This window comes from Molothrus aeneus, unplaced genomic scaffold, assembly GCF_037042795.1.
Source record: "Molothrus aeneus isolate 106 unplaced genomic scaffold, BPBGC_Maene_1.0 scaffold_35, whole genome shotgun sequence".
NCBI lineage: Eukaryota > Metazoa > Chordata > Aves > Passeriformes > Icteridae > Molothrus > Molothrus aeneus.
Genome location: NW_027099016.1, coordinates 724,196 through 743,130, shown reverse-complemented (window position 1 = coordinate 743,130; position 18,935 = coordinate 724,196). Strand labels below are relative to the sequence as shown.

General features: G+C 54.9%; 1 pseudogene; it reads left to right on the top strand.

The window, feature by feature from the left end:
* LOC136570617 (zinc finger protein 850-like) overlaps positions 1-18,935 on the top strand; it is a 101,568-nt pseudogene that overhangs the window by 70,292 nt on the left and 12,341 nt on the right.

Below are 18,935 nucleotides of genomic sequence, written 5' to 3'. Positions count from 1 at the left end.
CCGGAGAGGAGCTTTAGAAATGCAAATTAACCCTGCTGGGGCAAAGCCTGGACAATGTACCTGGGTCTTCCTACCCGGGGCAGGAATTGGGCTGATTCCCTCTGCCCGCTTGCACAGATGGAATTTGCACAGCTAAAGGCAGAGCCCATGGTGAGCATATCTGACTCTGCAACAGAAATTGGTACAGCTGCAAAAGGAAACAGCAAATGGAGAATGTTGTGGATGCAGCACATTCAGCAGGTGAGCGAGGGGATGCAGGTGGCAGCCAGGCCTCCTGATCCAGGAATGCCTAGAGAAGGACAGGGAATGAGGGCACTGAGAATAATTCCAAAACCAAACAAGACTCAGTAAGAAAAAAACAGAGTCAATGAGTCAATCTGCGTGGAGATAGGGCCAGGGACTTGTAGAGAAGGAAGTAACAGGAAAAACCATCAGTTTCAGAAAATAGAACAAACTGACACGGACTGCTGCTCAAAATTCCTCTAAATTCATGAACTTTGAGAAAAAGAACAAAGACTTAACAGAGCCGTGAATATCGGCTGTTCTACAAAAGTGGGGGTGCACATTAACGAGGACATGCAGTTGGCGGATGGGGAAGTCTGACCCTTCCAAGTACCTCAGCCAGTGGGCAAAGGGAGAGAGAGAATCGGCCAGGAAAATGAAGATAAAAAGGAGGCTGCGAACTACAATGGCAGAGAGCGCACGGCAAATGCCCCACGGCCTCTCCCTCTGCTCAGCAATAAAGTCACTTGTACAGGACTCCTCTGTCTCCTCGGGGCACAGAAACCTCCGGCCACGTGAATTTCCCCGCACAGCCCCGGGCACGGGGCAGCCGCCTCTGTCCCAGCCACAGCAACCGGGCCGAGCCAGCGCTGCTCCGGCAGCGGCTCCTGCCGAGGCAGCGGCCGCAAGGAGACTGCGGGCAGCCGCTCCCGCAGCGCCCTCACGCCAGCGGCAACACGCGCCGGACACGGCACAACGAACCCGCCTGAGCCCCCTGCCGCCCCAGAGACCCGCAGCGAGCCCCGAGCCCCCGCACAACCCAGCGCGCCTCCCACCTGCGCTGCGGCCGCCTCCCAGCTCCGCCGCCACCGGGGCCCTGCCCCGCCCCGATCCCACCAATCAGCGCGCCAGAACCACGACTGACGGCACCGTCGCCCAATCGCAGCCGGGGGCGGGCTCTGCACACGGCACAGCCTCGCCCCGCGCTCTCAGGGGCCCCCGGGCTGCGTGAGGGCAGAGCCGGAGATGAGGAACAGCCCTGGAACGGGCCCGGGCCCGAGGGGGATTGAGCTGAAAACACAAACAAACTTCTCCGCACCTCCCGCCACGGCTTTCCCGGCACTGCGGCTCCGGTGGCTCCGGCTCAGCGGGAAGCCAGGAGCCTCACTTCTCATACCCCTGATTAGGAGCATCAGTGCATCGCTTTGATTTCCCTCAAATAGGGAAAACCGCCCCAAACCCCTGTGGATGAGTGGGGGAGGGGAGAGATTTCTGACAGAGAACTCCAAAAATTCAGAGCAGGATAATGAGGAGTAAGTGAAGAGCCTTAAATCCAGCCTTCCCCCACGGCTCCCTCCTTCCAGCTGCACCTCCTACCCCGGCAGTGCCGGAGACAGGGAATGGGGCCGTGCTCACTTCATGCCCTGGGGCTTCTCCCTCTGCTCAGGGACAGGAGTCGTTCCCCTGCTGCACCCTGGGCTCTCTCCCACCGGAGACTTCTCCAGGAACTTCTCCAAGCTGAGTCCATCCCACGGGGCACAGCCCCCCTCCAAGTGCTGCAGCGTGGGTCACTGTGCCCCGGGGTCAGTCCTGCCAGGACAGGCTGCTCCAGCGGGGCCCCTCTGGCCACGGGGTCACAGCCTCCTCTCAGGCATCCCCGTGCTCCAGCGTGGCTGCTCCGGGGGCTGCAGGGGGATCTCTGCATCCCCATGGATCTGCAGGGGGATCTCTGCTACCCCATGGATCTGCAGGGGGATCTCTGCATCTGGCACCGCCGTTTTTGGAGGCGCCAGGAATAGGCTGAACTCTGCCTGAAGCTCTTCTCACATTCCCCACACCCTTCCCGGCACAGGGAGGCTTTTACCTCCTCACAGCTCCCCAGGCTGGGTTTGCAGCCCCTCCTCATGTGCGGTCTCTGGGGCTTTTCCCCTCCGTTGGATTCCTGCCCTGTGGAGCCGTTCCAAATGGCCTCTTCCACGAGGTTCTGTGGCAGGGATTTGTTCTCCCTGGTCTCTGTCCGCAGCTCAGTGCCTGGGGGAGGAAGGACAAGGAGAGGAAGAGACAGGGAGAAGGGAAAAGGCAGGAGGAGAGGAAGGAAGAAGGAACAAGGGAGGAAGGAGATGGGAAAGGAACATGGATGGATGAAGGACAGAATGAGGAGAGGAAGGAGGGCAGAGAAGGAGAAGATGGGATTTGCCTCCATGCCAGAGGGAAGGGGAAGGAGATCCCCCCAGTCCATCCCTGGCAGGATGGCGTTGGCAGTGAGGCTGTCCTGCAGCGATGCTGGGCTGGGAGATGGAGCAGCAGGGAGGGGAAAGGGGCAGTGATTCCTCCTGCCCTGCCTGGCTGTCCCAGTCTGGAGCGTCCTGGCGCTGCCGAGGCCCTTGGAGCGTCCGGCACTCAGGAGCCCGGAGCTCACGGCTGCTTTATAAAGCTGACAAAGTCGGCAGGATGGGTCTGGGTATGATCTGCAGCAAACTGGGTTTATTGGTACAGGAACAGGGGACAGAGCTGAACAGGGTCCAGGCACAAAGACAGGGTGCCAGCTGAGGGCACAGGGGGTTTTTATGTGGGGTAGTGAGGGTGGAGCTGAGGGTCAGGGTCCAATGGATATGGGGGAAAATGGGGCAAAGGAGGGGTTAAGGGTCGGGTCAGCTAATAGGGAAACAGGGGCAGAGGAATGCAGTAAACTGGGGCCAATGGAGGGACAGAGAGGGAGAACATTCTAGGGACTAACCAGAGATGGGTAATAGGGGGTGAATTTGGGTAATTAGGCCAATGGGCCAATGGGGTAACATAACTTCCATAAATCAGCATGTGCCTGCAAAGATCTATAGGAGAAGCAAGCTTCTCACCATAACCTTGAAATCTATTCTTCTCTTTGGGGACCAGTCCTCCATAGCTGTGGAATTGAGACTCTGATGGTAGAGTCCTGGGCCTCCACACCAGTACATCTTTCTTTTCCTTGCAGCCTCCTCCTCCACCGCCCAGACAAAATTTAGGATTGACAAATCTAGCTTAGGAGAGCAACAAGGGGTGAGCACCTTGGGTTTTGTGAGAAATGAGCCTCACTCTTTAGAATTTTTAAAAGTTTAATAAGGAATAATAAGGGACAAATCAGTAACAGCGCTGGGTGTTGGCAATGGCCAGAGGCACACCGGTTAACCACAGCAACTCTTCTTGTCTACTTTTTCCATTGTATTGTTCAAATACATATTCATAATGATTATACATATTCAAACATTTCTTTGAACACATTTACATGTTCCAGGAATTCTTTAGGTTGGTTTGACCCCCAACTCGCCTTTGTAGAGCACGTGCAGGAATCGTGGATTGCTGTTTTGAGGGTTGTGTGTCACTGCCTCACAAGGGCCCCTGTTCTGTGGTTTCAGCAGGTGACAGTTATTGACAGTGGAAGGGTCAGTGGCAGGGGTCCTCATCACATCCCTTCCTTAGATGTTATCTGACCCTGCAGACAGTTTTAGCTACTTCCACAAGTACTTTAAACCAACATTAGCTATTTCACAAATATCTCTGAGTCATTCTCAGTATTGTCAGTTAGTAACAAAAATAAAAGCATTAGTTCTTATTTCACAATTACGGCTACTTCTGCAAAAGTTAACATTATAATGCACAACATCTGGCATCCACTTCAATATTTTGCAAAAGCCAAAACTATAATGTATGTTTTTCACACTGTCCACTAACTAAAATATCATCCATAAATGATGTTCTGAGGATATGAGCTACACAGGGGCCAGGGCATTGGCCACAAAAAGTTGACAAATTGTACTATAGGAAAAGCAGTTAAAAGTGATTACAAACTGTACTATATCAAACTCGTTGTGATTAAGAATATTTTGCAGGAGTCAATACATAATAGCTAAAGCCAGCACTACCTAGTTATTTATAACAAACCCAGGGCAGGTTTTTCCCTTGCATGGAGCACCTGGGCCTTCCCCAGGCCCCTTCTGCCCTCCTGCAGAGCCGGTGGCATTTTCCAGCACACACAGTTTGTAACCAAGAGCCGGGTGCAGCCGAGAAGGCTCCAAGCGCCTCCTTCCAGGCTGACTCTGCAGGTGCCGAGGCTGCTCTGGGCTCTGCCAGGGCTCTGCTGGGGCTCAGCTCTGGGCCAGGCTGGGCCCGCTCTCCCCTCACATTGCTCCGGGCAGCTGAGTCACGGCGGGAGAGGGAAGGGACACGTCAAGGGAGTTGAGGTTTAAGAGAGTTTTTATTCATAAAACTGCCATAACAAACAGGCTGCTCTAACTACCATAACTAACTAGCAATGCTAACTACCCTAACTAACTGCCAGTGCTAACTACCATAATTAACTACCAGTGCTTACTACCATGACTAACTAGTTGTCCTAACTACTGTAAGAAGAAGCTGTCCTCAAGTACTTCATCTGCTCTGCTGCTCCCTCAGTTGCTTTGCTGCAGTGATCAGAGGGGTCAGGCTGGAGAGAGGCTTGGCTGATGATAAAAATGGATGCTGTCCAAAGGATAAAAAGGAAAGAAATGAACTGTTACTTTCCAGAGTCAAGTTCCTGTTGCAACAGGACAAAGGGAAATGGTTTGAAACTCAGGAGAGGGAAGCAGGCTCAGATTAGATCTAAGGAAGAATTTTTTAACCAGGAGAGTGGGGAAACACTGACAGGAGGTGCCCAGAGATGTGGGAGGTGCCTCCTGCCTGGAAACATCCAAGCTCAGGTGAGGCAGGGCTCTGAGCCCCCTGAGCTGCTTGAAGATGTCCCTGCTCGCTGTGGGGCACCAGGTCCAGATGAGCTCGAAAGGAGCCTGCCAGGCCACAGCAGGCGAGGATTCTGCTCGCTCTGCGCGTGGAACGCAGCGAGACTGGAGACTATCGGAGGGGGCCCCACAAGAAAACCCCTCCCTGGCGCTGCTGCTTCCCCTGCAGCCCTTGGCTCTCACCTGCAGCAGCTCCTGGGCAGCCCAGCGCCGCTCCTCGTCCGGCTCCAGGCTGCACTCGAGGAAGTCCCGCAGCAGAGCCGACAGGCGCCGGGGCTCCTGCAGCTGCGGGGTCCCGTTCTGCCGGATCAGAGCGCGAGCCTGCAGGGAAAGCAAACTCAGCGCTCTGCCAGCTCCCTTCACACCCACACGGGCTCACATCCACCCCGGGGCCTCAGCCCCAGCGCCAGGGGCACTTTCCTCCCTGCCAGAGATGCTGCTCAGAGCTCATTTTGCTATGCCAAGCAAAAAACCCAAACCCTGCGGCTGCCACAGCCACTGCAACATCCAAATGATCTCGCCTTCAGAGCCAGTTTCATTGGCTGGCTTTGTTAGTAGGAACCTCCATCAGAAATAGCCCATTTTGCTTCTCCAAATATGGACACCAGCTTTACAGGCCATTTTCCAGATTCACTGTGGTCTGCCTGTGTTATTTCAGAGGATTCTTCCATCAAGCGCATCTCTGCAGTGCCACTGACACTCAAGTAAATGCATTCCTGATGCCCCATCCCAGAAACTGCCAGGCAAGAAACAGGAGGTTTGTGATGCTGAAAGCTCAGGCTTGGTGACACAGAAAAAGTAGCTTGGGCTAGGAAAGAAATATGTTAGACTATGGGGATGTTAAACCATCATCTTCATGTTTTCAACAAGTTTCCCAGTGAGAAGAATCAGGGGAGATCATCTTGCAAAACCTCTTTTAGAAACTCCTGCAGAAATCTTGTTGGGTTTGGGGCTGGGATTTGGGGATGGTGTGGGGTTTTCTTGCAAGATAACATTAGAGCTGATGCACTTGCTTCATATTTCCACGTCATCCTCTCAGCTAGAAGAGCTGCAACAACGAAAAGCCCAAACCAAATTGTTGCTGGAGACTGCAGAAAATTCGTCTGTGTGGAGGCACAAGTCCTCTGGGAATTCCCTTCCCATGTGCAGAAACCTCCAGCTGCTGCTCCCAGTGCAGGGTCCCCCTGTGCTCGCAGCCTCTGCAGCCCCTGGAGAATTTGCCTCTTACCATGGCCGCCGTTTCCCTGAAGTAAGGAGGTTCTCCTTCCACCATCTCGATGGTCACAATGCCGAAGGACCAGATGTCCACCTTGGGGCCATAAGGAGATCTGGTCACAACTTCTGGGGCCATCCAGTGAGCAGTGCCCACCATGGAGCTGCGCTGGTCCTGCTCAGGGCTGAGCTGAGCGCAGAGGCCAAAATCAGCTGAGGACAGAAACAAACCCTGTCAAAGGCAGCTGCAATGAGGAAACCAAGCACAAAGATTCCCCACGCTCAGTCTGAGAGTGCAGTAGTGAAGTCAGCTGGAAAAGCCCTCAGGGCTGTAGCCAAGGAAAGATGGAACTGGACCCTTCAAGAAACCCTCAGCTTTCCTGCAGTGGCTTTTACTGATTCCCTTGGAGCTTTAGATTCCCACTGCTGCCCCTCTGGAAGGGCCATGGCCAGAGCAAAGGCACTGCTGGCCCCCTGCTCCTCTCCTGAGCTCTCTGCAGGGGCAGCCGCTCTCAGCTGGCAGCAGGGGCCGGGCAGTGCCCCCAGCAGCCCTTGTGGGGCTCTGGCCCTCCCTGGGAAGCAGCCCCAGCCCCGCAGCCCGGGAGTGCCGTGTCTGGCCAGGAACACCCACCCAGCCTGACAGAGCCGTCCATGCCCAGGAGGATGTTGGAGCTCTTCAGATCCCTGTGGATCACCCGGTTGGAATGGAGGAAATCCAGGCCCTGCAGACACTGAGAGAGAACAAGAAACACTAGGGCAAAAACCAATGGCTGGAATATATCACACCAGAAAGGACAGCTCAGAATTCTGCCAGCAGCAGCTTTGCTGTGACAGGCCAGGAGTGCAGTGCACACAAGCTCCAGGCAAACGGTTCAAGGCAAAGCTGAGAACAGCAAATCAAATCCAAAGCAGACAGAGAGTACCACAACAGCAGGAGAGAGAACAAGAACAGAGTAGAAGTGCAGTGATGCTGGCAGGCCGTTCACTGCAGAGGCTCTTTCTTCTCCAGCTCATGAAAACAACACAGAAACAAAGCCCTGAGCATGGAGCCACTCCTGTTCTCACGCCCTGTTTGGAAGGACCATCATGTCCCAGCCATGGGAGTGACAAGCAGGATCCCTCACCTCCCGACTGACAGCTGCCATCTCTCCTTCAGCCATGCGTATCTGTCTGACAACGTCCCGCAAAGTTCCTCCATCCATATATTCCATCACCAGCCAGAGATCTCCATCCACAAGGAAGCTGGAAGAGGAAAGCAATGGCATGGAGATGAAAGTGCAGAGCTCAATTCCCCCATGGAAAAGCCTGGAGTGGAGTTTTGTTTCCAGGTCACTTGTCAGTGAGGACAGAATCAGATGGAGAGACATTCCTGCCAGGCTGCACAGCCCTTGGAATCTTCACAGTCTAAAGGGGAAGGAGACACCTGTGAGAAAGGAGAGGCCTTGGATGGCAAGCAGGTGAAAAATGCAGTTTAGCAACAGCCCAGATCAATATGGAATCACAACACTTGGCCCCAGCTGGTTCAGCTTCTGAACTCATCAGTTCCACCATTCCCTCCAGAACAAGGCAACACAACTGCCAGGGTTATCCAGGGCAGGAGGCCGTGCAGCACTTGGGACAAAAGCAGTCAGAAAACCTTTCAGAAAGTCCCTTCAGAAACAGGCAAGGCCAGTGAAAAATGGGCAAATGAGGCATTTCTGGAAACAAGAACTTGGTCTTACTGGCATCTTTAGCAATGGAAAAGGGCTGGGAAGAAGAAGCCAAGGGAAATAATTTCTGCTGTGGTTTATCAGCACTTGCTGGGAGACACAGCAAACGGGGTCAACTTGAAGGAAAAACCAAAGCAAAGCAACAAAAGCACGTGGAGGGAGTGAACTGCCAGGCTGTTGGTTTGGGAAGATGTGGCTGGGTCAGGCATTTTCAAAACAGGCTACAGACTCCAGATGCCAGGCAAGGTTAATGCAGGGCCCGGGCACGGGATCAGAGCTGAAGCACTCACCTGTCCAAAGAGTTGACAATGTTGGGGTGCTTCTTGTCCTTTAGGAGCAGGATCTCATTCACAGCTCGTTCCCTGTTCTGCCCTCTAAGACTCATTTTCTTGATGGCCACCTGAAGGGACATTGCAGCCTTTAACTGGAGGAGTCTGTGGCAGGAGGCCACAGCAAACACGGAGCGAGTCTTTGTGGAGCAATGGAGCCAGGCTGTGCCAAACTGCCTTGGGATGGGACACAGAGCTCAGCAAGGGCCATTCCCACAGCCCATTGCTCTGCCAGCTGGGGGCTGCTTACAGGACACATGGCCAGAGACATTTGGCCTTGCAAGCTCTGCAGAAATGGTCCCTCAGCTGTCAGCCTCAAAGCTCTAACAACATTCTCTGCACCTACAGTCTTCTTAAATGGCCTCAACACTCCTACTATTATTATTCAAACCCATTTTGCAAGCAGGAGGTAATTCTGGTTCTCTGAAAACAGAGCAAAACAGCCAGGAACCCCTTAGCAATTCTATGGGATTTGGTCATGATTTCAGATCCAGCTGCTCTGTTTGGGATTGCAGAACAAAGCAGACACGCACACCCATTGCTCAGGTGATCCCTGTCACAGGCTGTCACTGACACCAGACCAAACACAATTTCAGGGTTTAGGAGAGAGCTTTGCTCTGGACATCCATCTCCTCATTTCTCTCCCTCTCTCTCTGTGAACAGCTGAAGTAGGACTAAAACCCCAAATTGAGCCCAAGCAGGATCTCTCCTTAATCAGGCCTTGAGGTAGCCTTTGAAGATAAAAGGCAGGATGGAAATAATATTGTTATAGTTTAGCTAAGAATAGCTAAATAATGTTCCTGTCTAAGGTTGGGATGAAGATAAATTGGGCCTCAGTCTCCAGCAGCTGATGCATTCACACTTTTAGATATGAAGGCCAAGCCAGCGTGTCCTGCTCTGACAGACACCGCTGCCCTCCTTGCATTCCTTTGGCGCTTCAGAAGGACCAAGTCTGTCCCAGCTGTGCTCTGCAGGCTGACACTGCTCTGCCTTCAGAGGAGCAGCCTGGGCAGGAAAGCTCTGCTGGCCCCCAAAGCTGCAGCCACAGCTCCCAGCAGAGGGGAAAGCCCTGGAGAGCTGCCAGGCGTGCTGGGTGTGTTGGCACTGACCTCTCCTCCAGTGGCCCTGTCGAGTCCTTTATAAACGGTTCCGAAAGCCCTGGAGACAAAACAGCAGAGAAGAAAGAAGCAGCGCTTCAGGCCCTGGCAGGGAAAGCCAGCTCAGACAGGAGACCTCTGCTGCCTGCAGCGTTCACAAACACCTGGGTGCATCGACCCTTCCAACAACAGCACAGCAGCCACCAGCCCTCTGCCATGCAAGGTGTGCAGGAGAAAACTGAGACCCAACATGAAGGAATTGGGCTGGAGAAAATCCCAATGTCCACGCTGAATTGCTTTAGTTCAGAACCTGAGGTGAGAAATGGGTGTCTAAAGAACTGGAAAAGAATCCATTTCATCCTTTTCCATTTCCTGCCTAATATCTGCAGGTTCCACGAGGGCCCTGCCATCAGGCAGGTGATGCTTTTTCCCCCCAAGTGCATCAGCTCTGTGTCTGTTACTGAATGGATGGGGTCTGCTACCTGTGCTAGAATAGAGCACTTATTAGTTCATCTCTGGTTTCTGTTTCTAAACCATTAGGTTGATAATCCTGACCAGTGGATATTTTTTGAAGGAAAATATTTGAAAGAAACCTTCTTGAGAACTGTTTTCTGACAGTCACCACATGGTGAGTTGCTCTTTTAGGCAATCCAGTTCCAGGGACAGAAGATCTTCCAGGTCCTGCTCCTTGCTGCAGGCAGGACACTGCCAGCCTCAGGGGCCTTTGACGGCGCCTTCTGACCACAGTTATCAATTCTGATCAGGACTGAGAGACAGCAGGATGGTAGCCCAGTGTCTGAAGGTGTTTGGAGCTCTCCTGACTTCTCACTTGATCCTGCACCAGCACAACACCCGGCCCTGCTTGTGCAGCAGCAGCTACCGTGCACTTACCCTTGGCCAATCTGCTCCACTTCCAGGTATTTCTCGGCAGGCTCCTCCTCGCTCACGGTGTTCCCTGAAAGAAACCACGTGGAAGACGCTCCCTCCCAGAGTGAGACCCCGCCTTGCAGCAGAGCCACAACCAGCCCCACTCCCTGGGGCCGTGAGCCCCTTGGTGTCAGCTGGGGAAGGACAATCAATGGCTCGGTGACATTCAGCTGCAGAGCAACACTGGGTGCAGCTGATGCCCAGACACACACACAGCACCTGCTCAGGCACCCAGGAACAGAGCAGACGTACTCAGCTGCATCAGGCACCACTCCCCTCTCCCCTCTGGCTGCCCGGCTGTGCTGCTGTCAGAATGTTCAGCCCAGGATCCCACAGCGGAGGGAGGTTCATTGTCCTCTTCCCAAGCAGAGAAAGGTTCTCCATCCTCTTCCCAAAATGCTGCAGCTTCTCCATCCTCATCCCAAAATGCTGCAGCTTCTCCATCCTCTTCCCAACACGCTGGAGGTTCGCCATCCTCTTTCCAAGCCAGGGGATGTTTGCTGTCCACTTCCCATGCTGGGGGATGTTCACTCTCCTCTTCCCAAGCCACAGGATGTCCTCCATCCTCATCCCACACTGGGAGATGTCCATTGTCCTCATCCCACTCCGTGGGAGCTTGGCCACTCTGGTCCCACACCAGGGGACATCCACCATCCTCGTCCCAGGCCGGGAGATGTCCCCTGTCCTTGTCCCACCCCGCGGGAGCCTCGCCGTTGCATTCCCACCCCACGGGATGTTCGCCCTCGTCTCCCAGGGCAGCGGGAAGTTCACTGTCATCTCCCGGCACTGAGGGAAGTTCACCATCGTCCCCCAGAGCAGCGGGAAGCTCACTGCTGTCTTCCTCCTTGTTGACCTCCTCTTTGGAAGCAGAGGGAGCCCCAGGAGGTGCTGGTGCTGCTTCTGTGCCCTGTGGACAGACGGCAGCGTGAGGGACGGGAAGTTCTCTCTCAGTTATCACCTTATTTATCCTCAGCTGCACATCCAGCTGCACTAAGCAGAAATGGGGTTTGGAGCTGTTCCAACTAACAATGGGCTAAAGTCGACATTGCCACTTATTGTTGGAAATTCCATATTCCACCATGGCTAAAGCCAGCAAGCAATCCTCTGCCTGCAAAACCAGACCTGCAGCTCTTCAAAAACTCTTCAGCAGAAAAGGAGAAAACTGATGGGAATTCCTTTGCTGCTGCTCCTGCTGCAAAGACACTGACAGGAACTTTCCTTCAGCCTCCCAGGCTGGCCCTCGACTGCCACATGCCGAGCTCACAACTCGCTGCACAATTCCAAACACCAAAGGTTCCTTTCCCACTCACCGAAGGAGGAGCTGCTCGGAATCCAGACAGGAGGTGCCCTGCAATGGGAGAGGGAACATGAACCAGATGCTGTTAGGAGAAAAACTGCCAGTGCTGGGGAATGCCACGGAGCAAGGCAACCCCAAGAGAGCATTTTGCTTTCACTGCATCCCTCCAGGAGCCACAGTCCCTTCCCACAGCAAGCAAGAGAACAAGCACAAAACACTGGGCTGGGTCAGTTCTTGGCTGGAGCAGCAAAGGGAGGGAGTTCCAGGCTCTGCTGGCACAGACTCCCTGCTTGAGGGAACAGAACCCCCCAGGGCTCATTGCAGATGCTGTGCACGCCCCACTGGCTGCAGACACCCCCTTTTTCAGCTGCAGCTGCTGGCATGAGCTCTCCCAAAGCAATGGTGTCTTCATGGCCATTTGGTTCCAAAGTCAACTCAGCTCCAGAGGAAGAACAGAAAGCACACAGCAAGCCCAAAGCCACAGATGCTGCACCGAGGGAAAACCTCGACTTACGTGCCAAGTGGGTTAAAAAATACCCCGAATAAGCCACAGAGTACAGAGTGCAAACTGCAGCAGCCACGTGCTGGATCATTTTGGCTGCGCTGCACACGCCTGCAGCCTGTAGCCCTGCAAGCACAGAAGGACAGGGCTGGGCTGGCTGCTGAGAATGCCTCGGGCAGGAGGATCCTCCGGCAGCGAGCCCAGAGCCACTCTGGGCACTGAGGCCTCCGTGTCCCACAGCAACGGGAACACCACGGCGACGTGGCGCTGTTCCTGTGACATCCCAGCAGCAGCTCACGCAGAAACCGCCTGGAAGGTTCTCCTGTGTCACAAAGGAGCACAAAGAACCCTCCCAGGGCACAGCCCATGGCCCAAAGGATGCAAGAGGAACTCGGAAAATGCAGCAAACAAGGACACCCCATAGCCCAGCCTGAACACTGAGGAGAACAAGGACAGCACCAAAGCAAAGGAAACGTGACCTTTAGTCACTGATACTCCTGACTAAAAGCAGCAAGCCTTGTTCCATCTGGGATCTTTGTTCTAGTTCTAAAAAGAAGCAAGGTTCTCCAGTCTAAATACACAGAAGGCAGGAACTGGGGACGAGGTGGGATTAGGAAGGAGGAGGAGGAGGAGGGAGAGAGGAAAAGGAGGAGCAGGAAGAGGAGGAGCAGGAGCAGGAACAGCAGGAACAGGAGGTTCCAGTGCCCCCTGTGGCCGCAGCCACGGGACCATCGCCCCCACCTCGTCCTGCAGCTCAGTGGGGAGGGGGAGCTCGTCCCAAATCTATCCAGGAGTCCCTGAGAGGGTTTTTTATTGGGGTGTGTTTGGAGCTCGCAGATTGTGGAATTGACCCCAAATATCATCTGGTGTCTCTGGGAGGTTTTGTTTTCTCTGTGTGTGTAGGTTTGGATCTTGCAGGAGCCCAAAGCTGAGCCCCTTGGGGGGATCTTTGGGGGCCCACGTGGCCATTGCCCAGTATGGGCAGGGGAGGACATTGGTCCTGGGGACCCCTGGGAGAGCAGAGGAGGGGAACCCCTGGGACCCCCAGAGTGGGGAGAGCAGAGAGGGGCAATCCCAGAGCTGGGGGACCCCGGCAGACTGGAAAGGGGGGGAGCCTGGAGAGGAGGGACCCCTGGGATCCCTGGGATCTCAAAGTAGAGCATCAGGGGAGAAGGGCCCCCATGGACCCCCAAAAGGCCCTGGATCATCCCTGAGCAGGATGCCAGAGAATGGAGAACCCCTGGAACCATTGGACCCCCATGATCCTAAGGAAAAGAAATCAGGAAACCTCTGGAACACCAGAAGTGGAGAGATGAGTGATAGGGAAATCCTGGGAGAGCTTTTTGGGCTGAACCTTGACATTGTGGAGGTTTTCATGGACACAAGACTCCTGCTGACTTCTACAGATGGAATTGGGCAGGAGGAGCCTCTACTCCAAGGTGTTCCCACCTTGGTTTCCCCCAAACCAGGATCTGTCATTCCCAAGCTGTGGCCAGATGGCAGAGGAGGAAAAGCCCCAGAGATCCCTCATGAGGAGGGGCTGCAAACCCAGCCCAGGGAGCTGCAGGGAGGAAAGAGCCCCCCTGAGCCAGGAAGGCGGCCGGAGATCCAGCCAGAGCTCAGAGCTGGTGGAGAAGCCTCATGGCAGGGAGAAGCCCCACAAGTGCTTGGAATGTGGGAAGGGTTTCAGCTACAGCTCCACCCTGATGGAACACCTGAACATCCACCCTGGGGAGAGGCCCTGGGAGTGTGGGGAATGTGGGAAGAAATTCAGTGGGACCTCTGACCTCAGCAAGCACCACAAGATCCACACTGGGGAATGGCCCTAGGAGTGCTTGGAATGTCAGAAGAGCTTCAAATGGGATTCAGAGATCGTCACTCACCAGCACTTCCACACCAGGGAGAGGCCCTGCGAGTGTCCCGAGTGTGGGAAGGGTTTCGTGTGCTGCTCCAGCTCCATCCCCCATGGGAGGATCCGTGCTGGATGATCCCCAGTGACCCCCGTTGGGCAGAGCCCTGTTGACCCCTGTTCTGGGTGATCCCCGTTGGATAGGGGGAAGGTGCTGGAGAGATTTCTTTCCCTTCTCCTTGTGGTGCTGTGATTTGGTTGGTAATAAATTCCCTCCCTGTGTCCAGGCCAGGTCTGTTGTGCCCGTGCTGGATTTGCTGAGGGATCTCTCCCGGTCCTTGTACTGACCCACGTCATTGTCAAAGTGCATGAACAGTTGCCGGTTGTAGATGAACCTTACCTGTCCCCTGTTCCTGTACCAATAAACCCAGTTTGCTGAGGTCATACCCAGACCCATCCTGCCGACTTTGTCAGCTTTATAAAGCAGCCGTGAGCTCCGGGCTCCTGAGTGCCGGACGCTCCAAGGGCCTCAGCAGCACCAGGACGCTCCAGACTGGGACAGCCAGGCAGGGCAGGAGGAATCGCTGCCCCTTTCCCCTCCCTGCTGCTCCATCTCCCAGCCCAGCATCGCTGCAGGACAGCCTCACTGCCAACGCCATCCTGCCAGGGATGGACTGGGGGGATCTCCTTCCCCTTCCCTCTGCCATGGAGGCAAATCCCATCTTCTCCTTGTCCACCCTCCTTCTTCTCCTCATTCTGTCCTACATCCATCTATGTTCCTTTCCCATCTCCTTCCTCTCCTCCTGCCTTTTCCCTTCTCCCTGTCTCTTCCTCTCCTTGTCCTTCCTCCCTCACACACTGAGCTGCGGACAGAGACCAGGGAGAACAAATCCCTGCCACAGAACCTCGTGGAAGAGGCCATTTGGAACGGCTCCACAGGGCAGGAATCCAATGGGGAGGAAAAGCCCCAGAGATCCCACATGAGGAGGGGCTGCCAACCCAGCCTGGGGAGCTGTGAGGAGGTAAAAGCTTCCCTGTGCCGGGAAGGGTTTGGGGAATGTGAGAAGAGCTTCAGGCAGAGCTCAGCCTATTCCTGGTGCCACCAAAAACGGCGGTGCCCGATGCAGAGATCCATGGGGTAGCAGAGATCCCCCTGCAGATCCATGGGGATGCAGAGATCCCCCTGCAGATCCATGGGGATGCAGAGATCCCCCTGCAGCCCCCAGAGCAGCCACGCTGGAGCACGGGGATGCCTGAGAGGAGGCTGTGACCCCGTGGCCAGAGGGGCCCCGCTGGAGCAGCCTGTCCTGGCATGACTGACCCCGGGGCACAGTGACCCACGCTGCAGCACTTGGAGGGGGGCTGTGCCCCGTGGGATGGACTCAGCTTGGAGAAGTTCCTGGAGAAGTCTCCGGTGGGAGAGAGCCCAGGGTGCAGCAGGGGAACGACTCCTGTCCCTGAGCAGAGGGAGAAGCCCCGGGGCATGAAGTGAGCACGGCCCCATTCCCTGTCTCCGGCACTGCCGGGGTAGGAGGTGCAGCTGGAAGGAGGGAGCCGTGGGGGAAGGCTGGATTTAAGGCTCTTCACTTACTCCTCATTATCCTGCTCTGAATTTTTGGAGTTCTCTGTCAGAAATCTCTCCCCTCGCCCACTCATCCACAGGGTTGGGGCAGTTTTCCCTTTTTGGGGGAAATCAAAGCGATGCACTGATGCTCCTAATTAGAGGTAGCAGTAGTGAGGCTCCGGGACTTCTCGCTGACCGGAGCCACAGAAGCCGCAGTGCTTCGAGAAAGCCGTGGCTGGAGGTGCGGAGAAGTTTGTTTGTGTTTTCAGCTCAATCCCCCTCGGGCCCGGGCCCGTTCCAGGGCTGTTCCTCATCTCCCGCTCTGCCCTCACGCAGCCCGGGGGCCCCTGAGAGCGCGGGGCGAGGCTGTGCCGTGTGCAGAGCCCGCCCCCGGCTGCGATTGGGCGACGGTGCCGTCAGTCGTGGTTCTGGCGCGCTGATTGGTGGGATCGGGGCGGGGCAGGGCCCCGGTGGCGGCCTGAGGGCGGCCGTGGCTCGGCAGCGGCGCCACTGGCGGAGCGTCGGTGCGGGCCCGGGAGCGGCGGCAGCGGCCGGAGCGCGGTGAGGCGGCGGCGGAGCTGGGAGGCGGCCGCAGCGCAGGTGGGAGCCGCGCTGGGTTGTGCGGGGGCTCGCTGCGGGCCTCGGGGGCGGCAAGGGGCTCAGGCGGGTTCGTTGTGCCGTGTCCGGCCCGTGTTGCCGCTGGCGTGAGGGCGCTGCGGGAGCGGCTGCCCGCGGTCTCCTTGCGGCCGCTGCCTCGGCAGGAGCCGCTGCCGGAGCAGCGCTGGCTCGGCCCGGTTCCTGTGGCTGGGACAGAGGCGGCTGCCCTGTGCCCGGGGCTGTGCGGGGAAATTGACGTGGCCGGAGGTTTCTGTGCCTAGAGGAGACAGAGGAGTCCTGTACAAGTGACTTTATTGCTGAGCAGAAGGAGAGGCCGTGGCGCATTTGCCGTGCGCTCTCTGCCATTGTTGTAGTTCGCAGCCTCCTTTTTATCCTCATTTTCCCGGCCTCATCTCCCTTTCCCGTTGCCCACTGGCTGAGGTACTTGGAAGGTTCAGACCTCCCGATCCGCCAACTGCATGTCCTCGTTAATGTGCATTCCCACTTTTGTTGAACAGCCGATATTCATGGCTGTGTTAAGTCTTTGTTCTTTTGGAAGTTCAGGAATTTAGCGTGACTTTCTGTGAGCAGCAGTGCATGTTAATTAGTAACATTTTTTGATACAGATGGTTTCTCCCTTCCTTGTCTACGAGTCCCTGACCCAATCTCCAGGCCGATTCACTCAGTGAATTACTTCCTTTCCTTTCCTTTCCTTTCCTTTCCTTTCCTTTCCTTTCCTTTCCTTTCCTTTCCTTTCCTTTCCTTTCCTTTCCTTTTCTCCTTACTGAATCTCTTGTGGTTTTGGGATTGTTCTCAGTGCCCTCATTCCCTGTCCTTCTGTAGCCGTTTCTGGATCAGGAGGCCTGGCTGCCACCTGCATCCCCTCGCTCAGCTGCTGAATGAGCTGCACTCTCAAGGTGTGGAGCATGGTAAAAAGATGAGAGTTGCTGTAGCACATCAGAGAAGAAACAGCATTCGTTTAACCCATGGTCTGCCAGGGAGCCACAAAACCGTGTCCCATTCCCATCCTTTCCACGTTTGGACTGGTACATGAGCTGCTTTCTTGTTTCCGTTGGTTTTTTTTCCCACCACTTTTCCTTTGTCATCTATTTGCCAACAAGAGATTGGCAAATAGAGTTTGAGTTATTTCATTTTTCACAAACTCCTCTTTTTTCGACTAAAAGGTAATCTGATCCCATCCAATGGTGAGGTGTTGTGTTCCTCATTTCAGTGGATTGGTCAGCAGGAAGGTCAGGAGCTGGAGCTGTCTGGTTGGTTATTCCCAGGGCAGCTTGTAATCTAATGATGCCATTGAAATGAGAAATGGGTTCTGTGGCTCCTGACATGAATTGGTTTGGGTTCCCAGGGGCTGGTACATGGTGTTGTAGGATTTGTTCTGGTGGCCGTTCATCTTTTCTCCATTCTTGGCCGCGCTCTCCAGCAAGGACTGCATCAATTGACTGCTTTTCTCTACTTAAATCATCAAATACTTGGATTCCCAACTGATTTCCCTGAACTTGTGGTAGCAAGAACATTTCAGTGCTCTAATACACCCTATATAACACAGACAGTGACAGCACATGTTGGGGTGGGCAGAGGGATGATTCCCCCCCATTTATTTATAGTGAAGTTTTCCCAACATTCTTCATTTGCTGTTTCCCTTTGCAGCTTCGCCCGTTTCTGTTGCAGGGTCAGATATCCTCACCCTGGGCTCTGCCTTGAGCTGTGCAAATTCCATCAGTGCAAGCAGGCAGAGCTTGGGGTGAGGGCAGAGGGAATCAGCCCAACTCCTGCCCCAGGCAAGAGACCCAGGTACGTTGTCCAGGCTTTGCCCAGCAGTGTTCATTTGCATTTCTAAAGCTCCTCTGCAGGCTGCCTGGAATGAAGCTTCTCTTCCAGAGCATGACTCATATGCGCCCCACCCCAAAAGCCAGGGTTTGGGGTATTTTTAATTTTTGGGGTTTTTTTTGAAGAGTGTTCTATTAACAGTTTGTGAGTTAAAGGGTCACCTTTAAAGCTCTTCTAAACGCAGCCTGGAGGTAAACACCAGAAAACGCGGGCCAAAATTTTGCCATCTCCACCAGCCAGGCAAACACACACTGAAAAAGAATCCAAAGCAATAAAGATATTTTCTACATCTTCTGCCGAGAATAAAAACTGATTCTCACCCCCAAACCTAACTGACAATATGAAAGTAGGATTATTTAGAAAAAACATTCTCATGGTGTAATCTTATTCCAGGCAGCCCAGAGTGTGGGTGTGAGTGAGCCCCAGAGTGGAATTGTGCCGTGGTGCTCCCCAGCAGCTGTGGCAGTGCAGGCCCAGCCAGCGCTGAAGCTGCAGCAGTGGCAGCAAGGCTTGGCCCCAGTGGCTGGAGGTGCCAGAGGAGGGTGGCCAGGATTCCCGAGGGTTTGAGCAGAGGATCTGTGGGCAGGCCCAGGGGCTTGGCCCGCTGTGGAGCCCTGGCTGCTGCTGCGTTGCCTTCAGGGCAGGCTCAGTGGGGGCTCCCATGGTCCTGCTGCAGGCGGGAAGTGCAAATCTCCGGGGCTTCAGAGCCCCTGAGGCCAGGCTGAGGGGTCCCCCCGTGTTCAGCTGTGCTGGCGGCTGTTTCTGGCCTCAGGGACACTTGGCATGGGCCCCTTGGCCACCAGTGGTGCTGCTTTGCACTTCTTAGGCAGGAGCCGATGTCCTGGCTGGGTGTTGGCAACAGCAAAGTCCCAGGGCAGGCTCTGTGCCAGCCCAGCTTCCTGTGGGAGAATATACCTTGATCTCTGATCCAGTGCTTGCTGAAGCAGTCAGAATTGCTTTTGCCCCCCTGTTAGGTGCCATGGTGTCAGCAGAAGATATTGAAGCCTTCCTGCTCAGGGCATTTCAGTGCC